Genomic DNA, 13898 nt, shown 5'->3' with positions numbered 1-13898 from the left:
TTAGGGATTTAAACTCAATTTTGGGTTTGGGGTGTGTCTGGGCTCAATATTAGGTTCAGATTTGTATGGGGAGGAAATGGTGTCCTAGAGAACTATTAGGCTCATATTAGGATTGGGAGACCCCAGTAGGATCTGGACTTCGTTTGGGAGTTCGGGATTGTCCATGCTCACTATTGGAGTTCTGGTTCAATACTGGGAGTTCCAGTCAGTGCAGACTCAAGGTTGCGTTATGGCCTCGCCGGGCCTACTTGGCTCCGCGGCTGTATGAGCGAGAGTGCACGAGGGGAGGGGCGGCGCCGGGGACGCGCACGGCAGGGGCAGGGGCGCGGGCGCGGGCGCGAGCGGGGGCGCGCGGCTGGAGCTGGCGCGGGAGCGGCGGGAGCAGTGGCGGCGGCGGCAGAGGCGGCGGCTCCAGCTCCGGCTCCGGCTTGGGCTCCGGTTCCGGCTCCAGCTTGGGTGGCGGTGGCGGGAGTGGGACCTCGGGGCGGCGGCAGAAGACGAGAGGGAGCAGCGGCCCCAGCGGCTTGGGGGGGACATGCGGACCGACGGCCCCTGGATAGGTGGTGAGTGACCCCCGCGCCCCCTCCAGCCCTCTCCGTTTGCGTTCCTTCCCCACTCCCCCCGTTCTCTCCCCGAGTCCACCCAGCAGAGCTGGGGGCGGTCCCGGGGGGCTGGGGGCGCCGCTGAGGCCGGGCCGCGCCCCCACCTGCCGAGCCCGCAGCCTCGGCTCAGCCACCCCCCCACGCCCGGCGGCTCCTCCCCGCGCTACCCCGCGGCAGACGCGCCCCCCACCGCCGCCGGCTGGCCGGCTCCTCGCCGCCCTCCCCCGCCTCGCCCGGCCTCCCCGCCGCACCTGAGCCGCAGCCCGCGCCCCCCACCCCCCAGTGCAAAGTTTCCATTTTGCATTTGTGCTCCCCCTCCTCAGTCCCGCCCTGTTCCCCCCCTCCACCAGCGCGGACGCGCTCCGGGGGCGGCCCTCCACTTCCCACCACCACCCCAGCCCCGGGCGGGTCCAGGCCGCGCCCCCGCCCCCGCCGCACGGGCGCCCCCTCCCAGCCGGCGGAGGATCCGCAGCCGACTCGCCGGGGTCTCGGTCGCCGCCCCGGCGCACGTGCGGTCCCGGGGTGCGCCGGGCGCGGGTTTGGAACCCCAACCCCCACTCAGCTGCCAGCGCGGGCTGGGGAGGGGCCAAGGTGGGCCGTACCCACCCCGCCCCGGTGCGGCGACCTGCAGGCTCTGCATTGACCTGTCCCGGGAGGACGTGTCCACTCGGACCGGCTCCGGAAAGTTCACTCAGTCGCCGCCCGGCGTCCCGTCCCGTCCCGGTGTGCCCTGGTCCTCATCGCGGTGCCCACATTTTTGTCTCAGCTTCTTTCTCTCTTTCCATGTTTTCTCGGTCTCTATCTCTGCCCTTCATCGTCTCTGTATCTGCGTCTCTGTGTCACTGCTTCTCAGTGTCAAGCCCCTGCAGTCCCAGGGTCTCGCCGCTCTCCATCCCCAGGTCTCTGTTTTCTCTCGTCGGGTCTCTGCTCCCTCCCCCATCACTGATTCTCCCTTTCCAGATCTCTCTGTCGTGTCTCTCACTGGTCTCTTGGTGTCTCTGTCTCCCACTGACCCGAGTCTCCGCCCCGCGGTGCTAGACCCCCTCCCCATTTCTCTGGAATGCTGCCCCTCTGGTTTTTCCACCCCAAGGTGAGGGAGGGGCTAGCTTTCCTCCCCATTTCAACATCCCCTGCTCTAGTGCAGGGGCCCCCAGTTGGAGCAGGTTGGGGGTGGAATCCCTGTTCCTGCCTGAGCTGTGAAATGGAAGGGAGGCTGCCAGTTAGGGGAACCTCTGGATTCCCCTGGGAGCAGTGAGGCAGAGCCTGGGAGGCTGGACTACTGAGTGGTGGTGATAAAGGCTCCACTTTGGCTCCTGAACAGACAAGGGCAGGGATCCAGAGTAACCTAGTGGGGGATCTGGCCAGAGAATCCAGAAAAGTGCATTGGGGTGGGAGGCCTGGAAAAGGAGCTGGGGTGGTGCTTCCAGGGGGTACTTGGATGGTAAGGGATCCCCTGAGAAGGAAAAGGATCTGAGTGATCCTTTGAGAGGCAATAGGGATCTGATGGGATCCACAGGAGGGTTCTGACAGGAAATCTCAGGAAATTCTGTGCTTGGCTCCTTATTAATTCTTGCTTCAGGAAGCAAGAAAATCCCTGTTTTTCGCTGATTACATGAATGAGCCTAGGGCTTCAAGAAGGAGCAGGTGTAACTCCCCAAACACAGTCCCCGATATCCGCATTACCCCCCCTTGTCCCCGCACAGGCCACACACCCACACCCTCCTCATTTCCACACTCAGCTTCCCCCCACCACATCCACTTGCCTTCCTGCCCTCACACTTGCACACTTGGGCCTGCACAACAGCCAGAGCTCAGAAATCTGTGCTTGCACAGCATGCACCACTGCTGTGCTTGTGCACTTACAACACCCCTGTGCACATTTAGGGACGGGTGTGTGTACACTTTCGGTCTTGTATGTTGTCGTGTGCACACTTTCTTACACATTTGAAACGTCTCTGTAGTTGTGTTTTCTTTTCATTGCTCTTCCTCTTCCCTCTTTCTTTTAAAGAGGAAATTGTTTTAATATAATTCCTTCCTTTCTCCTTGTCTTTCTCCCCCTGCAGCTCTTGACCTCCTCTCTGTTCACCCTTGTGCACCCAGTGAGGTTGGATGTGGTGTCTGGGGCTAGCAAGAGAAGAGGCTGGATTTGGGTGCTGGTGAAGCAGTTTTGGCAGGGGGCACTGCAGTAGGAGACTGGCCAAAACTTTTCTTGGAAATTGTATTGGTATGCAACAAGATGCTGTCCCTGGAGATCTGTGTTCCCTCCGCTCTCTCCTATCACCCTAACTGTGGGGGTCCAGTGGTGGGGGCCCTCAGTCACCGAGTCTTTTAGAGAAGAGGGACCTGGACCTCCTTAGAGCCTGTGACACACACTACAGCTCCTCCACTTCCCAGTTTGAGACCTTGAAGGCGATTCCTTCCTGCCTGAGCCTCAGTTTCACCTCCTGTGAAAGGGGGAAGCTAATTTAACCCTGGTTGGGTGTCAAGATTATTGTGAGAATCCAAGGGAACTGTGTGGCAGTGCATCAACAGCAGTGGCAGTCGCTTTCCCTGTGACTGACACTGCTGTGTGCTTGGACCAAGCTTGCAGCCAGGGCCTTGCCTTTGAGAAGCTCATGGTCCCTGGGGGAATAGATTGCATCATGGGAAATGCAGAGCAATTCAGTAACCTCTTATTGATTGTCCACTGTGTGCCAGACTCTGGGCTAGGCACTTCCAGCCAGGCTGCCTTGCTTTCTGTGGGATTAACAGCTGTGTAGAAGAGACAGCCCACCCCTTAGAAGCTGCTGAGGTTTAGCTCAGCATCAGCTCACCTAAAGCAATTGAAGTTCTGAGCTGAGGTTAGAAGGTTGACAGCGTTCAACATGATAAGGCAGGGGAGAGTCCTGAGGTCAAGATGAGATAGTCCAGAGGAGACCAAGAAGGGGCTATCTGATTTGGGTTTTGAGGTCTGAATAAGAGTTTTCCAGTTAAAGAAAGGACACTCTAGGCAGGAAAAAACAATATGAGTGAAGATTCAGATGTCTTGTTGCTTTGGGGGTATTCAGAGATATAGCAGATCACGGAGGGCGGCTTTGAATGCCCTGTTAAGTAGCTGTGACTTTAGTCTGAGAACACAGAAGGGAGATACCAAAGGATTGAAGCTTGGGGTGAGGATTCTGTGGCAATGGGAAGTGAATGGTGGTGCAGGTAAGTCAGGTGAGAGATGATGGTGGCTTAGATAGAGCAGTAACATGGAGCCATTTAGAAGGCACATTTATTGGGACAGGATGATTTGTTGGATGGGGAGTGAGGAAGAGGAAGGGGTCTGGGTTCCTGGAAACTACTGGGTGGGGCCTTCACAGAGCTAGGGACTTGGGAGGAGAGGTAGATTTAGGGGGCAGATAATGAGCTCAGAGGTGGACACATTGCCTTTGAGATGCAGCATTTGAGTTTCCGGAATGGGGGAAACATCCAGGAGGGGATTGGGTGTGAGCATCTGGAGTTTGAGAGAGAAGTCTGGGCCAGAGGAAGGACAGAGAGTTGTGTGAGTGTAGAGCTGTACTCATCAAGGCGGCCTCAGTGGTTAAGAGCACAGACTCTAGTTTCTAACTATTGGGGTTCAGCTCCACTTAATAGCAGTGTGACTTTGAGCAAGTTGCTTAACATCTCTGAATTTTGTTGTTTGTCAGATGTGTATGATATTGTGTCTCAATGGGTTCTTAATGAGGAATTAAAGTTGATGTGTAAAAAGTGCTTACAACAGGACCTGGCTTCCAGTAAGCACTATTTCAGTGTTAGCAGTTGTTATAATTGTCACCAACAGGGGTGCTGCAAACCCACCCCCATGGGGATGGTGGGGGGGTGGTTAAAAACTCTACATTGTTTAGGTTAGGACACCTGCTCACCTAAAGTAGCTACAATTCTGAGCTTAGGCTACCAAGTTGGAGCTCAACAAAGGGAGTGCCCAGCCCTCAGCCCTCATCATCTATGGGACCCTGTGTGTGTGTGTGTGTGTGTGTGTGTGTGTGTGTGTTGTTCCGGTGTTTTAGACCTTCAGGTAGGCTGGTGTGAGAAGGCTAGAAAAAGAAGCCCCGGGGAAGAGACCCCATGTTGGGGGTGGGTTCAGGGAATTCTGAGAAGGGGCAGCCTCATTGTGTTCAGTTCCCCATGTCCCCTACCCAGCCTGGACCCTGGGCATCTAGTGAGAAATTCTTTCCTCCCATGTCTGCCTCTGGGGTCCAGATGCACCTGGACTTTGTGTGTCCCTAACCTCCACATCTAAGGATGGTGTTGCTCCTCGGCAGTGTTTTAGCCGCTGCTTCTGGAGACAGTTCCTGGTGCAGCCAGAGGGGGCTGCTCCAGAGGGCCGACTGCGCTTCTCTAGATTTCATTTCGTCCCCGGCCCTGCTGCCGGGCCAGGTTCTAGGTAAGACTGATGACAGAGAGCCCTGTTGGGAGGCAGCCCTGATTGGTGCCAAGGCCTTCTTACCTGATCTTGGTCATCGCTGCCAACCTCACGCCTCCTGAGGCCTTTATGGGTGCCAACCAGTGATTTCTAACCTGGTTCCAGTACCAGTCAGTTTCTTTCTGGGGAGCTTTCTAGTTGGTCTTCTGAGTGTATCCAGCAGTTCTGATTGTTCTGGGCTTGTCCCAGGGTGAGTCTAGCGTGGTTTTGGTGAAGCTGAGGGGTGATTATGATTGCCTGCCAAGGTGGTTTGGGGGCCAGTTTGATCCCGGACTGGTGTGATTCCAGGTGCTGTTACGGCTGTTTTAGAATCCTGCCCTGGTGCTATTCTGTGTGCTCTAGGGTCTTTCCCAGTATGTTTTATCTGTTCTCTGACCATTTCCAGGCCATTTGGGGCACATTCCTCTTTCCAGGTATGGCTCCTGCTCAGTTTCAGTCCAGTCTCCAGACACCAGGCCCAGTACTCTTGGTGTGGCCACGGGTATGGCAGTATTGCCTGCTGGCTTGAGGGATCCTCCCTGTTCTCCGCCTGAGACTCTACCCCTCTGCCCCAGGGTCCCTGAGCAGCAGTGGAGCCAACAGCTTCACATTTGGCACTATGAAGCTCCGCGGACGTCCCCAGACAAATGGGCCTTTGAGTTTGGGACACGGAAGCTGGTTTGTCTGGCCAGACCCGCCTGGCAGCCTGTGTGCTGGGAGCAGTGGCCACAGGGAACTTTGTGGAGAAACTCAGTGGGCTGGGGCAGGGAAGCAAGCAGCCATCCTGAGTGAGGCCCAGGGCTGTGGGTTCTTGGGGGCCAGGGGGTGGTGCAGGCAGGAGAGGGTATGAGCTACAGGATCAGTGCGGACGGTACTGGATTGGTGAGTTCAGTCAGTAAGGACATCCCCCATGTTGGCAAAGGCGGTCAGTCTCAAATGAGGACGATTTCCAGGTGCGGGAGGCTGGCGTGGGCCGGTAAGGACGCTCCCTGAGCCCGTTCCTGTGTGTCCACTTTGGGAGGAGCCACCATGCCATTGCTGTGTGGGGCGGGTATCTGTGTGCATGTGGGGGCGTGAGGCTGAGGAGAAGCCCGCTGTGAGGTGCAGTTTGCCTCGAGTGGGTACCAGCGGGGCTAAGTCGCTGAGCTGGGTGAGGTGGTGATGAGGTGGAGTGGGTGTGCCTGACCCCTGCCCCCACCCAGGATGGTGTCCGTGCTGGTGGGGATTCAGTAATGGATCTAGAAGGAAGGGGCCGGGCTTCGTCGCTGCTTGTGTGCCCGCGGAGGAGGCATCCCGGGGCACACCTTCATTTTAAAAATTATAGAGAAGCAGAAAGTCAAAAATAAATATTGCTTCTGAAGCTTCTTTGAGGGCTGCATGTATGCTGGTGTGGTTCTTCTAGGCTGGGCTGTTTTCTGTGATCTCGTTTGTTCATTCATCTACTCATTCAGCAGACCTTGACAGAACACCTACTATGTGCCAGGTCTCTGCTGGGTGCTAGGGATACGGAGCTCAGCTGGCTGCACACCGAGATCATGGTCGGGACTCAGCGACCACTCAGCAAATGTGTAAATAAATAAATCATCACATTTGTGGTCACTGCTCCAAGGCAAGATTCAGCCTGTAGTCTGGGACATCATGGACGGCTTCCCTGAGAAAGTGCCATTGGCTCTGAGATCTGAGGGGTGATTGGCTAGAACGTGGGCAGTGCATTCCGGCCAGTGGCATATAGCATGGGCAAAGCTGGATGACTAGAAGAAATGTGGCACAACTGAGGATCAGGAGGAGAAGTTCTTGAAGTCGGCTGGTGGAAGAGAGGGGAGCATGGGCAGGTGGGGCTGCAGAGGTGGGGCACCGACTGCTCTGCTGGCAGGATGGTTATGCTGAGGAGTTTGGACACAGTTACCGCAGAGGTCAGACTTGGTCTGTGTTGTTCACAGCTATAGGCTGGGTGGCTGGAAGAAAGCCTGGCACATCGTGGGTGCTCAGAAGTAGTGAGTGAGTGAGTGAGTGAGTGAGTGAGTGAGTGAAGTGAAGAAATGGGCATTTTCACTAAGTGGGGATGGTCCTACATGAGCAGTTCCATAACCTGCTTTCCCCTGCATAAATAGCAAATTTTGAATGTCTTTCCGTGTTAGTAAATACTCTGCTGTGATGAAATTCTTTTTTTTTTTTTTTTAATAAATTTTGTTGGGGAACGGTGTGTTTCTCCAGGGCGCAGCTCAGCTCCAAGTCCAGTCACCATTTTCAATCTTTAGTTGCAGGGGGCGCAGCCCACCATCCCATGCGGGAATTGAACCGGCAGCCTTGTTGTTCAAAGATCGCGCTCTAACCAACAGAGCCATCCGGCCGCCCTTCCGGAAGCTCAGCGGCAGCTCATTGCCTCTGTTCTAGTTGTGGAGGGCGCAGCTCACTGGCCCATGTGGGAATCGAACCGGCAGCCCTGTTGTTCAGAGCTCGCGCTTTAACCAACTGAGCCATCCGGCCGCCCTGTGATAAAATTCTTGATGTTCTCATCCTTTCCTCTCTCTCCAGGAAGGAGCGGAGGCCCGGGTGCCCTGCCCTCAGTGCTGGTTGTCCAAGAGTGACTGGTGTGAGCAAGCAGAGACCTGGTGAGTGTGCCCAAGGTGTGCTGGGGGCAGGCGCACAGAGGGATCCTGTGGGACAGGATGAGCAGTTTGGATTTTGACACAGGCTGGTGGAGACCCGTGGAAGGATTGTCACTAGGGTTATGACATGATCCAGTGTGTGTATGGCTGAGAGGCGATGGAGGCCCGGACCAGGAAGGCGATGATGGGAAGGATTGAATGTGGGGCACGAGGGCGGGGAGGTGTCAGGGATGCTGCCTGGGTTTCTGACCGGAATGGATGATGGAGGTGAGCAAAGACTGATGTACAGCTTGTCAGCTGCTGTAGGTGTGAAGTAGGCTTCCTGGTGACATCCTGGGACTTCACACCAGTCTTGTCTGCTTTTCCATTGGCCGCGTTTCTATATAAAAGACTGTTCCCTACTCCTTGTGGTAGAAAGAGTAGGATACCCACAGGATCTGGGGCACATCCCTGCTTGCCTCCTTGAGGTCTACTTCTCTTTCTTTTCTGCTAGAAGCACAAGGGGGTGGGTTGGAGTGGTAGGGAATGAGGTTGGAGAGTTAGATTGGAGTCCGCATGATGGGCCTTGGATGTCAGGCTAATGACTCCGGACGTTTCTCTGCGGGTGACATGGAGGCATTGAAGGGTCTTAAGCAGAGAAGCAACATCCATGCATTCATCTATCCATTTGCCCATCCTTTTATCTATTTAGGAAACATTGTCTACATGCCTACTGTGGAATAAAACAGCAAACAAAGCTGCACTTGTGGGACGTGATCAGATGTGTGTTTTTGTAAGCTAACAGGGGGCGTGAGTTTGTGTGCAGGATGGATTGCAAGGGAGTGACCGGGTCAGGAAGCCCACTAAAAAGGTGAGCGGTGATGAGGGCTTCCTGACAGTGCGGTCATTCAGATGGAGGCACGGCAGATTGAAACTTACTGACCACCTGGGTGTGTGGGATGAAGAGAAGAGAATTAGAGGAGGACTGGCTGGCTTGGGTGCCCAGGTTGCTGGCATTGCTGTCACTGAAATGGGGACCTGGAGGAGGAGTGGGATCGCGAGGATGAGTTCTAGCTGAGCTGTCCTCTGGGAGCCCCTCGAAGGCAGAGCCCATGACTGTTTTGCTCATCAGCCTGCCTCCTGGCTCAGGGCCCAGCAGGCTCACTGAACAGTTCTGCGTGCAGGGCTGAATGAAGAAGGCACGCAAGAGAAGGGTCTGGCCTGGGCGGGGAGGGAAATAAACGTGTATTTGGTGTTTGCTGGGGGCCAGACCCTGTGCGTGGTGAGATGGCCATTGGGGTTATTTAAAAACTGCAGTAGGAAGGGCCTTGTCACAGGTCGGAGAGGTCCGATGGGGAGGGTGGGTAAGGGAATACTGTGTGTCCCTTCACTGTCCATCTGACATAATGGGTCAGACCTACCTGGGAGCTCAGTCTCACCAGAAGAGATGCCTGCAAGTGGAGCCCTCTATCTTCTCAGGAGGCCACTTGCTGCTGGCGTGTCTGAAGGGGTAGGGGTGGGATGTGCTGTAAAGCTTGGCTTCTGGAGACAAGGCTGATTTGGAGTGGGAGGGGAAGGTGCTCTGAGACCCTGAGGCCCAGGGACAGCTAATACAAGAGTTAAGTCAGGCCGAGGCCTTCTTGGGTATGGGGTCCAGGGTGCTCACAGGGGATGGGGTTCTAGGGCAGGGGCCAGGGTAGGCCCTAGGCTGCATCAGCAAAAGATCTTATCTGGATCAGGGCTTTTCAACCTCAGTACTGTTGATATTGAACCACATAATATTTTGTTGTCGGGGCCTGGCCTGTTACGTAGGATGGCTAACAGTATCCCTTGTTTCTACCCCCTAGATGATAGTAGTACCTGTCTTCCCCACCCCAATCTTGACAAATGCCCTCAGACATTGGCTAATGTCCTACAGGGGACAGGATCACCCTGGATTGAGAACTACTGGTCTGTACCACTTCTTGCTGCCTTCACTAATCTGTACAAATCTGGAAAACTGGGGAGGACCAGTCCGGGAAGATTTTCAGTTATGGGCCACGTGAGCTGAGTTCTGAAGGGTGAATAGGTGGCTGGGGGCAGGAGAAGGGCATTCATCCCCACAGAGAGAACAGCAAGTTCATAGGCCCGGAGGCAGCCACACCGGCGAGCATTCCCCCAGGGGAGGCTCCACTCTCCTGAGGAAAGAGGCTGCGGCTGTTGGTTTAGGGATTATAACTGTAGGAATAGGCCTCTGCTGGTCCCTGTGGTCTGACTCCAGAGCTAAGCTTCTGCTGGACCTTGTGACACCCCCAGAGACTCTGGGACACTCTTCCTAATCCCCCTTCCATTCCCAGGGGAAACTGAGAAGCTGAGGGCTTCAAGAGGGTAGAGCCCAGCTGCAAGAGGGCACGCGAGCTGTTCCTGGTGCCCTCACGGATGCTGGCCAACTGGCTGCAGGAGGAAGGCAGCCTGCTGCTGGCCGCCTCCTTCCCCCGGGCCGGGGTCGCTGCTGAGCCTGTGATTTATTCCCGTCATAATCCGGCGGATGGTTTGGTGAGAGCTGGAAACATGTTGGTTTTCCCTTCCTGAGTGTAACAAGCCTGTTTCCGTCTCCGTGGCCGCTGCTGCAGTGCCACGCGGTGAACTATCCAGGACATGACAAAAGGGCTCACTGGTCAGAAGGTGACAGCTCCCAGCTCACCCTGCCCTCAGGCTCCTCTTGCCCAAGCACCAGCCTCTCCCCTTGGCCAGGGCTCTGTGGGGCCCTGGATACCCTTCCTGCTGGTGTCCATTTTGGGGCCCCAGCCTCCTGGGAGCCAGGGTCCTGGCCTGGGGAGGAGGCAGGGAGGAGGCTGTAGGAACAGGTGGTATTTGGAGATTAATTAATATTTGTGAATAATAACACGTGCCCAAGAGAAACAAATCAATCTGTGTTTGCATATTCATGAGGAGGACTCGGAATGATCCCAGCTGTTCTCCAGCCAGGAAACCCCTCCCACCCCAATCTCTGGCATCATATGGTCTGGGGGGTGCTCTGAGGCTGACAGGGGTGGTTAGATTGAGCTGCATGGAGGTGACGTGACCTCTGTGTAACATGCATTTCCGTGAGGTTAATATTTGAATCCTGTGGCTATGTGTGGTGCCTGTTCCTCCTTCCTCTTCCCTTCGATTTCACTAACCAAGTACAATTTCCAAAAGTACTTGGGGGCCAGACATGGGGTTGGCAATTTTTAATTTTGCCAAGTAAGGACATTATAAAAAAATAACTGCTATCTGCTATCACCATCATTTCATACAAGAAAGGACATTTTAACACCAAGGACAAAATTTGAGAATAAAGGACAGTTCTTCCTAAGAAAGGGCAGTTGGCAGGTTTACAGTGATGGAGCAAAGAAAAAGGATATATTAAAACCATTCTGGACGTAGAAAAAATTACATCCAGTTACATTCTACAGTATCAAACAGTATGGAGTTGTTTTCCTGCCCAAGTATGTCAGTTTGGTAGAACCAGTGGCCCACAGTACAGTTCAGAGACGTGTCCGAGTGTGTAAGTGTTCAGGCCTTGTTTTCATCTCAGGCGTTAAAAGCCCAGACTCACCCCGCCATGCTGGTGGAAGGGGAAGGTCTGCTCTTAATACTGTCACGCTAGATTCAGAAGGTTCTCAGCAACCCCCGCAAGGCTAGCTAGCATTGGTCCCACCTCTGCTCCTCTTCCACCTTCTCCCCACAGGTGACCCCGAGTCCTGGAGTGGGGGCAGGCCCAGGGATCCAGGACTCTGACAAGGGGGCCCAAGAGCTGGGAGCGGCCTGCGCTGCCTGACACAGGGCATGGACTATGCCGATTGTGGGGCAGGAGGCAGCTTGCCCGCACCAGGAGCTGGTGAGGGAGAGGCCCTGGCTCCAGCAGCTACGTGGTTGCCTGAGTAGTTCCCTGAGTATGTGTCTGTGTTTGTGTGTTCTAATGTCTCCCCTTCTTTCTGGGCAGCTGTGTCCCCATGTCCATGGGCTGCTGGCAGAGCTTTCTGGGGAGGAGATATCTTTTCAGCTTCTCCACCTTTGTCTGTTCTGCTTCCTGGATCAGAACAGTGTCCTGAACACCCCAGACCTGGATACCCAGGGTCCCTGGAGTCCCCAAGTAAGGGCTACTTGTCTTTGTCGCGTTGGAGTGGGGTTTCCAGAGGCCCAGGTTCTCTGACACCCGTGGTCAGAATCTCATCCAAGATTGTCCCACATGATGTCTGCTCTGGCGTTATGCCCCCGTGATGGCTGTATTTGGGACATACATCCTTTTCATATTGGTACCGGGGATTGACACCTCCATGATGTCTATACCAGGGGGTTTCACCTCTATAATAATGTACTGTGGCGTTTTCCCCTATAAAGTCTATCAGGCTCTGACACCCCCATGATGTCTGTATTGTTGGTCTATCCCTGATGTCTGGACCAGAAGGCTACACCTCTGTGATGTCTGTACCTGGGAGTTACACTTACCCTACGTGTGTACCAAGGCAGCCGCAGGGGGTTACATCCAGGGTGACTGTGCTGTGCTATGACACTTCCATAGTGTGTGTTCTCTGTTGCTTCATACCCTTTATGTCTGTCCCAGGGAGCTCTACCCCCATGATGTGGGTTCCTGCGCTGTAAGGCCCTGCGATGTCTGTACTGAGGGGGTTCACACTGGACGCTTATACCTGAGATTAAACCTCTGAATATTGTCTCATTGCCCCCATGATGTCTATACTAGGCCTCTCTGCCCCTGTTCTTTGGTACAACACACCACTGAGCTATAAACCCAGGATATCTGTACCAGGGGCTACAGGATGATTGTATCAGGGGGCCATGCCCCCCAGGACAGCCTGGCTGGGCAGTTCACCACCTGATGTCTGCTGGGACGTTGAATTCTATTGTTTGCTGCACCCTGATGACCAAGTCCAGGCAGGGCTTTGTGATACGTGACCTCCATTCCCAGTTGGCCATGCAGGGCATCGTTGTGGGGGCTCCCTCTCTTCCTGGTCTCAGCCACCTGGTCTCTGATCGTTGAGCAGAAGCCTGGGCTTGGTGTAGATGGCTCTGGATGCCCACCGGGCCCCTCAAACTTGCTGCTTTTTGTTGCTCAGCTCCTGTCTCAGACGTTCGGCAGGATCTGAGACAAGGGGCATCTTCCACCCTTTTCCCTTTGTGTTCAGCCCTGTTCCACTTCACAGTCCTGCCTGCTTTGTCCCAGTACCTTTGCTCACCTGCTGTCCCCGATCTCATGACCTTTGAGTGCCTCAGTTGAGACTAGGGTCCAGGTTCTAGGAAGGAGCAGACGTGTCTGTGAGCCCTGCCCCTTTGTGTTCAGCAGTTCTGTCACCACCTTGCAGTTTCTCTTATAATTGAGGGTCAGCTGCCTCCTGACTCTCCCACCAGAGTCAGTGGGTACCAGTGCTGGGCCCTAATGTGTGTTCACCATCAGTCACTCCCCTCTATGCCCTGTTATGTTTTTAGAGGATTAATGAGGGACTTACCATATGCCAGCCCCTGCCCAGAGCAAGGCATGAGCAAAGCCGGTGGGCACTGGTGTGAATCCCCTAAAGCCCACTATGTGGGGGACATGAGCGGGAAAACCTCGGGAGCTCCCCATCGGGGCTGGGGAGCGGGAGCAGTGTGTCTGTACTAGGTGGTGTGGCCATGGGGAAGGCTTCACACAGGTGCCTAGCAGGGTAGGGAGGGAACAGTAGGCCTGGAGGCATTCAGCCAATCCAAAATACAGTTTTCCCTGTGCCCAGGGTCCTGCCTCAGTGCGGATGGCCCTTTTGAACATGTGATGCCCTGAAGTTTGCCTGTGACCCTGCTGGGACAAGGACAGAGGAGGTGTGGGGCTGAATCTTAGGGTCCAGTACCCCCATTCCTGGCCACTAGGGCCTCCCTGTAATTTCCCTTTAGAATGGGAAGGTGCCATGGGAATTGGGTAGGACGAGGGTGTCCTGGCGAGCCCAGACAGGTTGTGGCTTTGGCCTTAAGCCCCTGATATCTGGATCCTGTCTGCCACTATCAAGTTTGTGCTCTGGGGTCTGCACTCAGCATGTGGGGTCTGGCCCCCTGCCTCCTCCCTCCCTGCTGGGAGAGCAGGGGGAAGAGGGTGCCCCAGAGACTCGGGAGTCCCTAGCCTGTATGGGTCTGCTAACTTCTCCCTGTCCTGTTCTGTTTGGTCTCTGTCTCTCTGACCTTGTTTCCTTATTCCTGTCCCCTTATGGAGGCAAGTTGGAAATTCAAGGTTTGGGACGGCACATCCCTGCACATCCTCTGGTCTCAGTAGAC

The 13898-nt window shown here is 55.1% G+C and overlaps 1 protein-coding gene across 23 annotated transcripts in view; it reads left to right on the top strand.

Annotated features, from left to right (window-relative positions):
• The first annotated feature begins 366 nt into the window (after window positions 1-366).
• Window positions 367-13898, top strand: part of PTPRF (protein tyrosine phosphatase receptor type F) — an 86479-nt gene continuing 72947 nt past the window's right edge. For 18 of the 23 annotated variants that reach the window (XM_081054780.1, XM_081054779.1, XM_081054768.1 and 15 more), the window contains exons 1-2: window positions 367-563; window positions 7564-7640. The gene's annotated coding sequence lies outside the window, so the exon portion shown is untranslated. The remainder of the gene's footprint in view (window positions 564-7563; window positions 7641-13898) is intronic. The other 5 variants (XM_081054773.1, XM_081054770.1, XM_081054769.1 and 2 more) reach the window with 3 other exon arrangements.

The sequence above is a fragment of the Rhinolophus hipposideros genome (genome assembly GCF_964194185.1).
Source record: "Rhinolophus hipposideros genome assembly, chromosome: 8".
NCBI lineage: Eukaryota > Metazoa > Chordata > Mammalia > Chiroptera > Rhinolophidae > Rhinolophus > Rhinolophus hipposideros.
Note: the sequence above shows the minus strand (reverse complement) of the source record. Positions and strands in the feature narration are given on the sequence as shown.